The 17206-nt window shown below is 43.4% G+C and overlaps 1 protein-coding gene across 1 annotated transcript in view; it reads right to left on the reverse strand.

The window, feature by feature from the left end:
• LOC142361895 (pinopsin-like) overlaps window positions 1–17206 on the reverse strand; it is an 87219-nt gene that overhangs the window by 11160 nt on the left and 58853 nt on the right. The window lies entirely within an intron of this gene.

The following is a 17206-nucleotide window of genomic DNA, read 5'->3' on the forward strand; positions in this document are numbered from 1 at the left end:
AACTTAATTGGTTTTGGCTGTTTGGGTTCTCATTTTTTTCTGCACATTTGGAGAGGAACCTAACTCATCTGTTGGTGTTCAGCTTGCTGCTGTCAGGTTTAGTGTAGTGGGATGTGATCTCAAAGTAAAGAACTAAGGTAGAGTTATGAACGTTAATTAACTTCTGGTGCGGCCCAGCTTCTTCGTAAACACATGAATCCCACAAATTAAACTGAGAGAAGACTAATATCAGCAGAGTTGTGGGGTTACATTGCTACACTCTGAACAACCTCCTCTGTGTGTTTATGGTAATCTGTATGATAACTGAAATAAGAAAACTCATTTCCTCCAGTGACCTGTTTCTGAACATAGACAAAAAGGAATCAGATACCCTCTTGGTTACAGGATGCTGACAGATAAGGGATAATTACTGTAGCAACAACTCCTTATAAGCTTGTGAGAGTACTCCAGAAACCCCGAGGGGTTCAGGAGGGCAGGCAGTAGATATCACAGCTGCCTTGATTTTATGGAAGCAGTCAGAGGGGAAAATTGCTACCAGTGCTGACTGCAGGCTGTGTCAGCTGCTGTTAATTGCCTTGCTCCCAGACAGTCCTCTGACTGCAACTGAGCTTCCCGATTAAAGCACTTGGCTGGCCCGCCTTCTGAACAGCAGGGTTTTTCCACCCTTAGTGCTGGCTGTGTCCAGCACTGTTGCAACCATGGGTAGCAGGTATGTCTCCTGTGCAGGTGAGGTCCGGGGGGGGGGGGGGGGGGAACAGAAAAGTTTTAGCAGTTTCTGGATTGTTTTCTATAAAACTAGAGGACTGTTTTTGTCTTTTAAGCATAGTTTAGTCATTCTTGCAGCAGTTCAAGGAAGCATAACATGAATGTGCTTCAAGAGGCTAGAAGCTCATGACTTGTGAGTTGTCTGATGTTTTGTAGGCTTGATGTTTTGTAGGCTAGGTGGCGTTCCTGATCCAAAGTATCTACACCTTGGAGTAAGACAGGGACAGCAGGAATAATTTTTGGCAAGTTAAGGCAAGAAACCTAAGATGTGTCTCTTGCGCAAGCTAAAAGTGCCTGAGGTCTACCTTTAGGCCCAGCCTTGCTGCCTATAAGGTGTGTGAGCCAGGAGGCTTATATACGGTGCTATATCCTGAGCACAAGGAGGACAGATGTATGGGTAGATGATCAGGAAGGCAAGGTGGGCAAAGTTCTGCCCTGGGCCTGTTTCTGAGCCTGCTTTTTCAGAAGAGAGGACAGGAGGATTTACTGAAGCTTCCTACTGGATCAAGCAACATTCTTTTTCTTCCCTAGCAATATTCCTCTCTGGAGGTGTTGGGTTGTTTTTCAGTTGCTTTCAGTGCTTGTTTTCTTCTATACAAATGAAATTACAAGCTATCCGATGGACTTAATTTAGGCTTTACAAATGCACGGGGCTGAATGTAGCTATCAAGCCATTAGGCATTTTAATGAGCAGCTGGAGCATCCCAAGAACAGTCAGAGATGAGAAGAAAACAAATCACTAAGCTGTTACCAAAATAACACTAACAAAGTTGTTCTGCAGTAGAAGAGCAGGGAAGGCAGAAACAAAAGAGCACATACTAATGTCTGAGAAATATTACCTTATTTTCTTGGCTGCAGCATACTACAGATAATCCTTGATCACTTAAAAGTACTCTTTTTGGGTAAGTCCTCATGAAATAGGTTCTCATATAAAGTGAACAAAATCAGAGATCAAAGCTGCAGGAATCATAAACTGGGGACAGTGATTTTGTTAGAGGAAGCAAACGGAAAGAAACTTTTCTTTATCTGTACATCAATGTAACCAGCATGGCTGGTGAATTTCAAAGGGGTTGGTGGTGTACACCAAAGCACAATATTAATAGTGCTACTACGTCTTCAATACATATTGGTTTAAGAGAGCACTATTGCTCTTAGCAGGGTTTATCATTGCAGGGGAAAAAAGACAAATTGTCATATTTATCTTACACGTACTCTTCCATGGCTTTAAATACAGCTACTAAAACCCATACAATATAGAAAATGGTGGAATGTATGAAGTTAATTCCTCCTACCTAAAAGAAACTGAAGAAATAGGAGTTTCCTAAAGCAATGTGATGAATAAGAACAGGCAAAGAACTTTAGGGAATAGCAACAAAATAGATCCTGCCTCTATTTCCTATTCCCATTTCATTAAGTCAGAATTGTTTTGAGCTTTGCAATGTGATTGATGGATCCTGATTGACAGAGGCAGCAGCAAATTTACCATTCCCTACAGTAACATTTTACTTCAGGAGAAGAAATGAAGGGTCTATTACTACTGTAATATGGGATGAGTGATTCCAGATCATTTTGAAATCACTTCCATTTTACTGAAAGTTCAAATCATAAGAACGAGAAGTATTTTGACACTTGAAAAATGTATGTGTTTGTTTAGTCATAGTTCAATATGCTGTTCTGCCTACCCAGTTTCTTCTTGTATTTTCAGTTCTTCACCTATGGACTCTGGATCAGCCCACAAGCCCCATTAAAATAAGAGTCCAGCTGACTGTGACGGGTTTATGTTGATATATTCCTGCCCCAATTTCACTATGACTAAAGTACATTAATAAATACTTGCAGAAACGTGATCTTATTATGTTCTTTTTTGCTGTGGGCTATGAGCTCCCTATCCTTGGCTATGTGTGTAATGTATGCATAGGGAAAACAGTTCTTCCAGATGTTCATTAGAGAGTTTCACTTAGCCTAAGACCAGGAACACTGCACAAGGAAATCCAAAGCCTTATTTTCATGAGGTTATTTCTGGAGTAACATATCATTGGCTACCTTCCCTTATGAATTACTCAGGGTGTTTTTGCTTGAGGGTGGGTCACTGTCTTACCTTCTGCTAACACTCACAAACACACACAAACTTCAGCAGGTCTTGGGCATTTTATCTACTGAGGCTTCCTCAGCACTATCCTTCATTCTCTCTCTGGCTAAAACACTGGTTCTTATGAGCCCTCCCTTCCCCCAGATTCCCATACCATCTGCCCTGTTGCTACGGCTTCTGTTGTTCAAAACGACCTTTCCATCAGTTGCCGTGAATGATGTACTGGAGGTGCTCTGATATGGCTGTGCTGGAAGAACCTTTTAATGACCAGATATGCATCCTGCTGCTGGATGAGGGCTCTTGTAACAGAGCTCACACTTTTTTTCAGGCAATGAGAGCTGCAGTGTGGTAAGTGGTGGGTATAAGGGATGGGAACCAAGTCTTTCTATTTTTTTTATCTTATCTTGGTTTGCAGCCAATTAGGTATTGATTTTACGCAAGAGAGAATTAGAAATTACTGAGGGTGGTTTGATTTGTGACTGTGTTTTGGAAGCAGTTGTTTGGTTTTATGTGTAAGTAATGTAACAACAGAACCAAATGGGTTGAGAAGTCAGAATTTCTGTTGTGAGGTAATTTTTAATTCTTCTACAATTTCTTTCTTCTCTTGGACAAAACCAAAACAAATTATCAAAAAATTCCAGACAAAACCTCGGACTGTCAAAATATCCAATTAGAGGTAGATGTCTTCAGGGACTTGCAGTTCAGCTTCATTATGCCAGATCTCTGGGCTGGGCTACACTTCACTGCATGTCCTCCCCTAGCTGAGCCACCACTCTTCCTGTGCTGGTGCATGGGGGATGCAGTCTGGTCAGGGAGTTTGATCTGCATGGGTGAAGGAACAGTGCTATTCACTAAAGATACATTTTACAGGAATCAAGGTGTAGAGGCTTAGGCATGGAGATCTGGACAGAAATGGGATGTTTGGTCCTTATTTTTTCACCCGCTGAAAATAATACTGGCAAAATTAACAGCTTCTAATTTTGCAGAAACCATATTTTGCACTGAGAAAATGCTTTAATGGGAAACTGCCCAACAAGTTACAAAATTGCCTGGTTTTTGTTTTATAACTCACATAGAAATCCCTTGATTGTGGTGTTGATCATCACCGAAAGAGAAGGCAGTGAAGGTGAAAAGGAAGGCAAGTTGTATACATTTCTGGTTAACCTTTGAATCCTACTTGTAATGCATTCCTATTGGCCTAAAGCCAGCATACACAGAAGTGTTAAAAAGCCCTGGGTGATTTGTAAGGTCTCGAGTATTTCCCCTAAAGGCATAAAATATTACATCTGAAGCAGGGTCACCCATAAAGTACTCAGTATATAATAGTTGTACCCTATATAATGGATCCCTGTGCATTTCTATACACCCATTTCTGAAAACCTGGTCCTAATTTGGACAGAATAAAGGGATTTAAGAAGTCACTGGGAAGCTGATGTTCTTGTCAGTTCAGGTTCTGAAGATAACAATAATCAACAAAGTTAAGCACTGCAAACAAGACAAAACCAAGAAATAGCTCCCAATGCACTGAAGTGTTGGTCCTCTTCTAACATCCAATGAACTCCTAAGTTGTTTGCCAGATGAAATGCACAGTCCCAAGCATGACTACCAAAAGGGTTATAATTTGAATAACTGTTTTCTCATTTGAATTTTTCATAATTTCAGAAACCTAGAAGAGTTATTACAAGGGAAAAACAGAAGAGTAAAGCACTATGAAGCCAATGTCACTCACCAGAGTGTTGCTTTTGCCACTGCATGCCCGTGCCCCAAGAGTGGCCGATTGCCAACAAAGCAAGGGAATGCAACTAATGAAAGATAGGACCTTGGTAGGACTGCTTTTGCTATGACTGCACATTAATGATGGCAACTGGTCACAAGCATTTGCACAGTATCAAGAGCACTACTTCTGACCATGAGATTCTGTATACCAAGCAGCAGTACTAAAGATGTTTGCAATTGTATTTAGATTTTACATCAGCAGGATAGGATAGAATTGAATAGTTCCAGTTGGAAGGGACCTACAATGATCAGTTAGTCCAACGGCCTGACCAATTCAGGGCTGACCAAAAGTTAAAGCATATTATTAAAGGCATTGTGTAAACGCCTTTTAAACACTGACAGGCATGTGGCATCAATCACCTCTCCAGGAAGCTTGTTCCAGCGTTTGACCACTCAGTGAAGAAATGTTTCCTAACATCTAGTCTGATCCTCCCCTTGTGGAGCTTTGAACTGTTCCCACACATCCTGTCACTGAATACCAGGGAGAAGAGAGCAGCAAAGCCTAGGTCACGGGAGGAAATGAAAAGAACTAAACTAGTTCAGCCTAAAAATATGGAGACAGAAGGTCATCTCTTTGAGGTGTCCCAGCAAGAAGAGAAGACAACCACCAAAGAAGAAAGGCTCTTTAAGTAAATCAGGACTAAACGTTTATAAACTTGCTACAACTAAATTTAGTTTGAGAGCAGTTACTATACTAAACATCAGAGGAACAAAGCTCTGCAAACACCTTGACCTTCAAATGACAAGGAACCTCACATTTGTTTTCATATGGACACTGTCAGATTTCAGAGTTGCATTAAGTGAGACAGTTTATAATGAAAAGGGATTTATTCTAATAAATCACAGCTCCAGTATAGTTTCATGTTGTGTTTTCCATACTGTGGCAACCATTATTCCTTGAGTACAAGAGCTTCTTCGCTCTGAAGGAAGAAGGTCATCATGATTAAATCATAAAATAAAGTTCTATGGATTTGAATTAGACTTGCCATGCAAGTTCATGAGGTTTTAAGCAGTAATCTAATCCTTGATCCTCAAATTTCTCCTGCTGTAACACTAAGATGATGATAATTATCTGCTCTTCAAGGATGCTGAGGATTAAATCCATTAACAATATGTGTTTAGAGGCGGTTACATAAATGCCAAAAAATACTATCTGACTAGGAAATCTCATTTTGTTTTTCTCTCCATCCACCTAACCTGAAATGATTGTTGTTTGAATTGTTAGCTGGATACATGACTGCAAAGATATACTTGGTAGAAAAAGTAAAATTCTTGAGAAGTAATGTCAGCTGACACAAAATGTACAAAATCATCCTGCTCTGGATAAGATTTCAGTATTATGCCCCTGCAACATCACTAGGGATTATTCAGTGATTGAACAGGATAGGAAAATGAGAGATTCTATTATGTCCAAGGTTGCACTTTTTCAAATCTTTTTCATCTGTTGAATTTGATTGTCATCATAAAGCAAATAAATTCTTTATTTGTATACTGTGTTGCATTGCATTAGAGATTGTGCTTTCTTCAGCTGACCTATGCCTGCATTCAGCCTTGAAATGGTAAGTTGCAGCGAATACATAGCTGGAGACCTACCTGTAAAATGTGGACATATTATAGAAAAGCAGAAGCATTAGAATTAAAACAGGGAATTCTGAGGCTACACTGATGCTTGACCTTAGCCAGACCAAGGTGTGGGCTAAAATTCAGACTGATCCCTGACCTGGCGTTGCAGGTGAGACCACTGCAATAGAAGGTCCTGTAACATCCGTTCAGCATGGCTTGGCAGTGCTATTTCGAAGAGCAGCACAAATTCAGTCTACCTGTAGATCCTGTATGCCTTTGCAAGACCTTAACTATCCACACTGAACGTGGAAATCAGTTCAGAAAAAGATACCAAAATGCCAAGTGCTTACACCCAGCTTCTAGCTCACGTGGAAGAAATGGCAAGTGAGAAACAGCACAGTCACTAATACCTTATCCATTTTCCCTGCATTTCTCTTAGCACTGACTGAGCTCTTGACCATCCATGCTCTCCCTTGAGGACACATGTGAAGACAGAAAAGAAATACTGCTTTGGTTGGGTTTCTGCTGGTGTATACTTGCAAGACCAAACAGGATACCAAATGGCCTTGCTTATAAGAATCCCAACACCTTTTGTTTAGCTGTTAATATACAACAATCCTTGCTTCTGTAGTAATCATTGGATAATGGACACTTCCATATATCTCTCAGTCTGCCCTGCTGGTTTAATGTTACAGGTGGAAGTGTATGAAAAAGAGCTGATTGTAAATGGTGTCCTGAAGCTCCCAGCACAACTATTGGCTGATCACCATAGGCAAGTGCAAACAATTTGACTGAAGCTCTTTTCCCTGTATTGGAGAAAAGTTGAGATATGTAACCCTACAAATTCTTTGAATCCTTAAGAGCTTGTTGTTTTATTGCTTTTTGGACAGTGACAATGATTTTAGAGGTCAAATTTTTTCCTACAGATATTACCCTGCTAGCCCTCAAACAGGTAGCAATGTTAATCTCCTGTAATTCAATCACTGCAGTTAACTCTGATTTCCCTATCTCTGCTAAGGTAAGTGTGACTATGACCCTTTCTGTTGAACAGTACCACCTGCAAGGTTGTTGGGAAACAGCTGGGGCAATGGACCCTCTTTTTTAAGCTAATCTCAATGAAAATGCACTAGGGTGGCTGTGACCTCTTGAGATTCAACTGTATTTTTGTTTTGAAAGTTGACTCATCCAAATACAACAAAATGTTTACCTGCATCATGCCTAGGAGCTGATTCAAAGGACACTGATCACTTAAACCTCTGAAGAAACAGGTTAGTCATCCAGGCTTACAGAATATATGGAAGACACAAGAAAAGACCTAATAAGTCTGTTGTATGACAAGATTACTTTCTGTGTCACAGAATGGCTTGGGTTGGAAGGGACCTTTAAAGATCATCTAGTCCAATTCCCCTGCCATAGCCAGGGACATCTTGCACTAGATCATGTTGCTCAAAGCCCCATCCAACCTAGCATTAAACAATTCCAATGACAGGGCATCCACAACTTCTCTGGGTGAGCTGTTCCAGTTCTCACCACCCTCACTGTGAAAAATTTCTTCCTTACATCCAATATAAATCTAACTTCTTTCAGTTTAAAATTATTGCCCCTTGTCCTGTCACTACAAGTCCTGGTAAAAAGCGTCTATCCGTCTTTCTTATAAGCCCCCTTTATATACTGAAAGGCCATAACAAGGTCACCCTGGAGCCTTCTCTTCTCCAGGCTGAACAGCCCCAACTTTCTCAGCCCTTCTTCACAGGAGAGGCGTTTCAGCCCTCTGATCATTTTTTGTGGCCGCCTTCTGGATCTGCTGTAACTAGTCCATGTCCTTCTTGTACTGGGGACCCCAGAGCTGGGCGCAGGACTCCAGGTGGGGTCTCACTACAGCAGAGCAGAGGGGCAGAATCACCTCCTTTGCCCTGCTGGCCACAATTTGTGTTATGCAGCCCAGGATACCGCTGGCCTTCTGGGCTGTGAGCGCACATTGCCAGCTCATGTCCATCTTTTCATCCACCAGTACCCTAAAGTCCTTATCCACAGGACTTAATCCATTTAATCCATTTAATCCATTCACTTCACTTAATCCATTTATTCCCCATTCTGATTGATACTGGTATTGGTCCCTACCCAGGTGCAGAACCTTACACTTAACCTTGTTGATATTCATAACATTCGCACAGGCCTGCTCCTCAAGCCTTTCAAGCTCCCTCTGGATGGCATTCCCTCCCTCAAGCACATCAATGGCCACAGTCAGTTTGGTGTCATCTGAAGGTGCACTCAAGCCCCTATGTCTTTGATGAAGATATCAAATAGTACTGGTCCTAGTACAGACCCTTGAGGGATCCTCTCTCTGTATCACAGAATCACAGAATCACAGAATGGTAGCGGTTGGAAGAGATGTCTGCAGATCACCTAGTCCAACCCCCTGCCGAAGCAGGGTCACCTACAGCAGGCTGCACAGGACCTTGTCCAGGCGGGTCTTGAATATCTCCAGAGAAGGAGACTCCACAACCTCCCTGGGCAGCCTGTTCCAGTGCTCCGTCACCCTCAGAGGGAAGAAGTTCTTCCTCATGTTCAGACGGAACTTCCTATGCTTCAGTTTGTGCCCATTGCCCCTTGTCCTGTCACTGGGCACTACTGAAAAGAGCTTGGCCCCATCCTCCTGACACCCACCCTTCAGATATTTATAAGCATTTATAAGGTCCCCTCTCAGCCTTCTCTTCTTCAGGTTAAACAAGCCCAGCTCCCTCAGCCTTTCCTCGTAGGAGAGATACTCCAGGCTCCTAATCATTTTTGTAGCCCTCTGCTGGACTCTCTCCAGTAGCTCCTCATCTTTCTTGAAGTGGGGAGCCCAGAACTGGACAGAGTAATCCAGATGGGGCCTCACTAGCACAGAGTAGAGGGGAAGGAGAACCTCCCTCGTCTGCTGGCCACACTCTTCTTAATGCACCCCAGGATTCCATTGGCTTTCTTGGCAACAAGGGCACACTGCTGGCTCATGGTCAACCTGCCATCCACCAGGACACCCAGGTCCCTCTCCACAGAGCTGCTCTCCAGCAGGTCCGCCCCAACCCTGCACTGGTGTATGGGGTTATTCCTCCCCAAGTGAAGGAGGCCTTGTTGAACTTCATGAGGTTCTTCTGCGCCCAACTCTCCAGACTTCTGGTGTATGAGCCACTCCTCCAAATTACTACTTGTCACTTCAAATTTGACTTCAGCTTCACTCTCTTTGGAGTCTTCTCTTTTCTTCTTCTTTCAGAAATGCCTGTTTTCTTTTGCAGGGTGGATATGGACTACAAAAGAATCCCATTATCTGTGCTAAAAACTGTACTTCTTGCATTTTCCCCTACGTGTTCTGGTTCATTCATTTCCCTCCTCTAATGTGGAGGTCTCTTCCCACTTCTGTGAAGCCCCATGTTTCTCCAGTACTATGAAAAGAGCAATATAGGAAGATACATCAACATATCAGATGCTGTTTAAAATCATAGATAAAGTAAAGAGATATTGCTGCCGTTGACTTTCTGCGTTTTCCAGAAAGGAAGATGTTTTAACTGTATTTCTTTTCCATTACTGCATTCCCTAGGAATAAGTGGCCAGCCATTATATAGTCCAAAACACATGTGGATATCCTTTGGTTTCGTTCATTCAGGTGTATTAGTGTCCACTTTTATTTAACATTTTGCTTGCATGAGAAGTGGCCTGGCTGCCTACTTCCTGCTTTTGCCCTGGGTTTAAAGAAGCCAGTCCTAAACCCTTCTGTGATGTTGAAGCCAGTCCAGCCCCCAGAGAGCATCCACACGGCAGGCAGGACAAGGCTGAGCTCATGTAAACATACTCAGCCAGGTTGTTCCAAGGATGCATCCTGGGGCAGCACGAAGGCTGGCTGGGGCTGCTTGGGACCCTAGTTAAATGCCCAGATTATTTGCCTGAACTGATCTTTTCGTCATGAGCTTCAAGAGAAATTCCTGAAGTAATTTTGAACTCTGTCTGTGAAATGCAGTTATACTTTATGACAGCAGCAAAGGTGCCCTTGAGACCTTTCTTCTCTTTGTCCCTCAACTTTTAAAAAGTCATAACACTGCATGTTGGGAGAGAAATAAAGTCAAAACACTTCTGAACTGTACTATGGCATTGTACTTAGTGTGGAGTATTCTGCACTAAGAGATCATTTTGGCTTGGTTCATTTTCAGCTTAAGAGCTCGGGTGTGCAATTCTATTTGGACAAAAAAATCTCACCGCTTCCGGATGACTGAGAAGGTAATGCAGCATCACTTCTTTATATTGACTATTATTTACTCAAAGTCAGCCCAGATAGCAGTGAAGAGAAGAGATGAAAGAACAGATCATGAGTATTAACATATATATGCGTTTTAATGAACAATTCTAAGAACTTACGATAATAAATTTTATGGTAAGCCCGCGAACCTCTAGGAGGGCATGAACTAAACAAGCAGGGTCTCTTTTCAGGACTTAATAGGTGTGTCACAACTGGTGCATAAAATGAGGCTTGACACAATTGTACCTGCATTATATACTGTCTACCCAGAGCTGTAGTTTTGTGTCCTCATGCAGCTAAAATATCTTAGTTTTGCAAGTGGGAAAATGAACAGCTTTTTTAAAAAAGAAAAAACAGCATCAATTTATCCACATATTCCTGCAGTTTTAAAAATGAAATATTACCTTCTGTGAAAATACTGAAAATCACACAATACCACATGAAAATTGACTGTGAAAATACAGCTGTTACATAGCCAGTTGGGAAGTGCTGAGGTTCTTCTTTTTTTATGACTACCATGTGCAACTCTGTTTCCCAAAGTGCATATGCATTTCTGCCTGCTTAGTGCATAAAGTAAGATCACGAAGGACTGAAAAGGCTTGTTAGAAAACTGGGTATATGAGGCGCAGAGAGATTATCACTAAAGAAGGAAGGGCTCCTGGATCCTCGTCCGGCAGCAGGGAGGCTCCGTGAAGGCCCTGGCAGAGGGGGCTGGCCTGGGCAGTGACCCGCTTGGTGAGAGGTGGCACTGGCGGTGGTGGCACAGCTTCCTGGGGACCACCGCAGCCTCAGCATGCCTGGGAGGTGTCCGACTGGTGATCGGTGTCAGCACCAGCTCTGCGGCTGGTGTGCTATCAGGCATCCTAATGTAGCAAAACAACATGAAAACGCCTTTCCTTTTCTTCACAGTTCTAACCTGCTGGGGAAACTCCACATCCCTGCTGGGTTAACTCCTGCTTATTGCACGTCAGACCCCAACAATGCTCCCCTGCTTCTTCACAGCCTTTCTGTAGCGGCTCTCAGCTTGGGCCCAGGCGGCTGCTTTACCTCGTGTACATGAGCAGTGAAGATGAACCCGAAGACAATTCAATGTGTGAGCAGTCCCACTACAGCAGCAGGGCTCTGTGCCTGAGGAAGTGCTCGCTCGTGAGAAGCACAGTTGCACACGCTGGGTCCAGGTCTCGTTGAGGAGCACTTTTAATTACATTATTATTATTCGAATCTCATTTTCAAGACGGAAAAAAGAAAAGTCTTTGTAGTTGCCTTAGCTTGTTCATTCTTTCTACTTAACTTCTCCCTCACCCAGCCCCTCCCCCCCAATACATGATAAATTTTGAAAGGTTACAGTATTAATTATTTTCAAGTAAGTGTGCATGTTGTTTTCAGCATCACTTCTCCAAATCCTTGGGGAAAATGACAGGGTCAGCTTCTATTTTTAAAAAGGCAATGATTTTAATACAAGAAGACAGAGAGTAGAAATCAAACCACTAAGCAGGGACTTTCACTCATATCTAATACATCCCTTCCCTCACACTCTCCCTCCTTACTTTTGCTCAGAGGCACTTTCTGACACCAGAACTAGCACATGGCTGATCACAGGGTTTGGGTGGGCTTTTTTCCCAATTGTAATATGCAAAACAGTATTAGATGTGCTGGCCTGCGTTTCAGTAGTCCAGGGAGCCTTAGGTGCGCTACCTGAGCGACTAAATGTGTGGAAGTAATTAGTTGGAAGCCCCTGAGCTGCAGTGGAGCAAGGCTATTTTACATCAACAAAGGTCACGACTTCTAATCTGATCAGTGGTTTCCAAGTGATTGGTTCTGCAGGTGTTTGAATGATGCAGGTTTAATTTGACTTAAATTTGGCTGTCCGTAGCAATGCAGCAAATTCCTGTTTTCTCCAAGGACTAACTTGAAATTACGTGAAATAGCGAGTGCAGATTCATTCAGTCTTACTGCATCTCATCCATAACCATACCCTCTTGAACACTCACGTCCTGGTTAAACCATGACAACTCATTATTCACATTTGGACTTCTGTATCAATAAAAAATGAACTTCTGATACTAAGAGAAGGTTAACCTCAAAAGCTGCCACACCATTATGTTATCCAGCTAATGATCCCTGAATCTCTGTGCAGTATGTCCTCAGGTACAGTCACACCAGCCAGAAAGCCCTTCCATGTTGGGGTTCCTGTGCCTTCTGTGGAAAACATGAAAGCAAGATGACCCCACAAATCATCTCCTCAACAGCAAGCCCATAGATACAGGGAAGCTCTATGTCTCTTGGGTGAATGCTTAATACCTGCTTGCACGTAAACTGGGAAAGAGCAGGTTTCTGTCAGCAACGTCGCAGCGAAGGGGAGGTAGTTGAAGCTGTCATTAAAAATCTGTTTGGGGTGGCTGCATGGGTGGAAGTTTGAAGAGAGACAATGCAAACTTGACAGGGAGCTGTGATGGGAACAAAAGATTCGAAGAGAGATATGAGAAGATGAAACAGAAAATCTGCATTGCTACATTAACTGTGTAACTATGAAGGACGGGCGCACTGAAAGCCTAAGCATGCTGACCCTGCCCATCTCACTCCAGCAGCTGGAGGCAGCAGTGCCAGCCCAGCCGGCGCAGTGCTTGGCTGCGTGCTGCCTTTTCTGGGGCATACCCTTTGTGGAGGGCTGCCCTAGGCACGCACCTTGTCGTCAAGGGGCAAAAGAGCTATCCATAGCAAGAGGACAGGGGAACTTCTCCACTGTCTCCTCCAGCTTCCCCACAAACACAATTTTGATCTCAGGCAGTTTAGTGCTTTAACAGCTTTGTCGACAAAGCTCCAAATCTTCCCCGGCGTGATGTTATCAGCCCAGCAACAGTCCAGCTTAAATGGTGCATCTCTCTCGTCCAGGAGAAGAGCAGAGGAAGGAGGAGAGCGATGTGTCCCATGCTGCCCTGCCTGAGAGAGTCTCTGCGACTGGAAAGAAATTCACCATTTTCCCCAGCGTTTTATCGCCTCAGGTCAGTGCAGAAGGCAACAGCAGACAAAACTTTTTCTCTGGGAGTCCTGGACCATGAAAGTGACTCAGTCTGCTTGAGAGTTAATTTAAAGGTGTGCTCTGCAGGATGAGTTTTAAGGCTGACTCAGAGGCTGATGGCTGCATGATATTCCACGCTGATTTATGATAGCTGGAAGCTAACACCACAGCTGCAGTCAAGCAACGGCATTTTGCAATCTGCAGGGTAAGTCCCAAAGCAAAAAGGTTAGCTTATGCACAGAGAACTAAAAATTAAGCCATATTTTCTCCATGTATTTACAAGGTGCAGGAGTTAATAGCCTTCTGAGGCATCTTGCATCTGAAAAAAGAGGTATGTGAAAAATGCAGGCCAGGTAATTTCTGCGTTGGGAGGCACCAGCCTCTTGTGACAATTCTCAGCTAAACATGAAGCCCAGAAGAGCTGAGTGCCAGAAAGAAAACAGCTTTTCCTGAAGTGTTAAATTTATGAAAAAGAATGAGAACAACTATAGAGCAGTTCAGGTGCTGTGAACGCAGTGACGCATCGGATGAGGGTGTTACTATCCATGTTCTGAAAGGAAGGGGAGCAGAGGGAACCAAGTGGGATGTGTTTCACACTTTTTGAGTGAAACTCATTCCTCAGTGTCAGATAAAAGTAAAGTTCTTTACTGCTAACACACAGTGGCACAGCAGATGAGAGCAGAGGATTAATGCTAGGCATCAGCTATTATTTTGGTTTTATTATAGTGAAAAGTATTTACCCAAGATCTGACTGAGATCCTTTTCAGGAGTGATTTTTGTCTTAATTTATGCAACAATAAGAAACTCAAGTATGAAAAAAAACCAACCCATGCAGCGACTACCAGCTGACAACTAATGATGCACCCTCCAAGACTCATTTGACTTTGCCCCCTTGCATTTTTTTATTAAACGGTGGCAGCTGTGGAATAGTAGGCAGTGGGAAACAAATTAACCATTCTCAGTGTTCAAAGAGAGAAATCTAATACATCAGTCTCACGTGTGACTGGAGACGAAAGAAGGATATTTAAGAAACTGTTCCCAGTTCCCTCACATGGTGCTCCTGAATTGCTGCATGGCCTTTTCCATTCCTGCTGCTAAGAAATGGCCTACCTTGCCTCGAAACTGTCCTAAGAGATCTCGTCCTTGTAGACAGATCATCCCACACTGATCTATCCTTATAACAGATGATAAACTAGATCAACAGTAAACCCCATACTGAGAAACAAGCATTCTGAAGTATTTCCTTGATAGCTGAAAAAGACAGCTACTGCAAGGAGGAGTGATTTGAGACAGCTTGCTACGTTCCTGTGATGTGCAAGCACTGTGGTTTTATTCTTGCTAATCAACTTTTTCTCAACAGTGAGCCTTTCCTTTTTGTCTTAGCACACCCACAGCAGCATGACTGTCTCACAAGCCTTTGATGCTGCAGTGTACACAGTTCTCAATAACTGCTTGGAGCACTTTGAGAATATAAAAACAGCCTTAATTGTGTGTAGATCTGTCGATGCCAGGTTGTCACCACAGGTAATTGTGCATGTGATTCCGTTCTTGAAACATATGGATGCACCCAAGGCTCTTTACTGAGTTAATGTGTTTTAGGACCCATATCTTTCACAGAATCACAGAATCACAGAATACTAGGGGTTGGAAGAGACCTCTGTGGGTCATCTAGTCCAACCCTCCTGCCGAAGCAGGGTCACCTACAGCAGGCTGCACAGGACCTTGTCCAGGCGGGTCTTGAATATCTCCAGAGAAGGAGACTCCACAACCTCCCTGGGCAGCCTGTGCCAGTGCTCCGTCACCCTCAGAGGGAAGAAGTTCTTCCTTGTGTTCAGACGGAACTTCCTGTGCCTCAGTTTGTGCCCATTGCCCCTTGTCCTGTCACTGGGCACCACTGAAAAGAGCTTGGCCCCATCCTCCTGACACCCACCCTTCAGATATTTGTAGGCATTTATAAGGTCCCCTCGCAGCCTTCTCTTCTTCAGGCTGAACAAGCCCAGTTCCCTCAACCTCTCCTCGTAGGGGAGATGCTCCAGTCCCCTCACCATCCTTGTAGCCCTCCGCTGGACTCTCTCCAGTAGCTCTTCATCTTTCTTGAACTGGGGAGCCCAGAACTGGACACAGTACTCCAGATGAGGCCTCACCAGGGCAGTGTAGAGGGGAAGGAGAACCTCCTTCGTCCTGCTGGCCACACTCTTCTTAATGCACCCCAGGATCCCATTGGCTTTCTTGGCAGCCAGGGCACACTGCTGGCTCATGGTTAACCTGTCGTCCACCAGGACACCCAGGTCCCTCTCCGCAGAGCTGCTCTCCAGCAGGTCCACCCCAAGCCTGTACTGGTGCATGAGGTTGTTCCTCCCCAGGTACAGGACCCTGCATTTGCCCTTGTTGAACCTCATCAGGTTCCTCTCTGCCCAGCTTTCCAGCCTATCCAGGTCACGCTGAATGGCAGCACAGCCTTCTGGTGTATCTACCACACCTCCCAGTTTGGTGTCATCAGCAAACTTGCTGAGGGTACATTCTAACTCTTCATCCAGGTCGTTGATGAAGAAGTTAAACAAGACTGGGCCCAGTACTGACCCCTGGGGGACACCACTTGTCACCAGCTTCCCCTGGCTTCCGTACTCTTGCTGTCTGGGATGTGCTCCGTGTGTAAAGACAATGCCAAAATGTACTTGCGATCTGTGTTATAGCCTGCTCCAGTGATCACGGCACAGTCAGATGATCTCATGGAAGTCAAGGACCTCAGTCAAGGTGCTCAGAGAACAAAGAAGTAAGACAGATGCTGCTGTTGAGGAGTTTCCATAAGAATTGTAAAAGGTAAGGAGAAGGAGAAAATGTTACTATTTTGCTTCAGCATTAACACTTTTCAAATGGAGATCTCTGTCTTTTTTAACGTCAGCTCAAACTAGGCTTTGGAAATGAAGCCTTGGTCTTGGGCAAGGCAATAGTATTTTTTCCTTCTGATTTCAGGGAGGTTTCATGGCTTACCTGAGATCTTTCCCTCAAACTTCAGAAGCTGATTCATTCCTTGTTTAGGAACTTTATGTTAGACGAACAAGACCAAGAATGGTCTCAGGCTGTGGCAAAACTGGAATATATTTGGTTGTTATATTCAATTTTTCCCTTGTCTAGGCGCCACAGTAATATAATGCTACTGTTGATAAGTACTAAGGGCAGGCTCCAACATACACTGAGAAAGAAAGAATAAAGGGGGTGTATTTGCTTTATGATAATGTAATGGACTTAATGAAGAAAGGAAATTGAGAACAAGCTCTAACATGTAATGTAATAAAAAAGGCGTTTTCATAAACTATGCATATTTTCCAAATTCTTACTGCAAAACACTTACAACTTCCAGATCTGGCTTTATCAAACTTTAGAGTCAGAGTTGTAAACACAGAAACATTACGAAGTTCACTTTTGCGTACTGAAAATGCCATTTTCAGGAACAAGGGACCTGAACTAGATCTAGGCATTTTAGAAGTGTTAGAATTGGCCTTGGTCCTCATGAGAAAAAATTCATTATCTATTTTGGCATGTAGGTGAACTGAGAATGTAACAGGAAGGATGTAGGAGTCCTCAAAAACTGTAATTGCAATGACCTTTTGTATTCAAGGGGATCAGTCATGAAAATGGTATTTGTAAATGGTCTCCTCCTTTACATTATTTTCAAGGTCATGAAATCCCTTCCTCTTCTTGTCCCTCTTTTATCCCCCCCCCT

The sequence above is a fragment of the Opisthocomus hoazin genome, chromosome 1, assembly GCF_030867145.1.
Source record: "Opisthocomus hoazin isolate bOpiHoa1 chromosome 1, bOpiHoa1.hap1, whole genome shotgun sequence".
In the NCBI taxonomy this organism is placed as follows: domain Eukaryota; kingdom Metazoa; phylum Chordata; class Aves; order Opisthocomiformes; family Opisthocomidae; genus Opisthocomus; species Opisthocomus hoazin.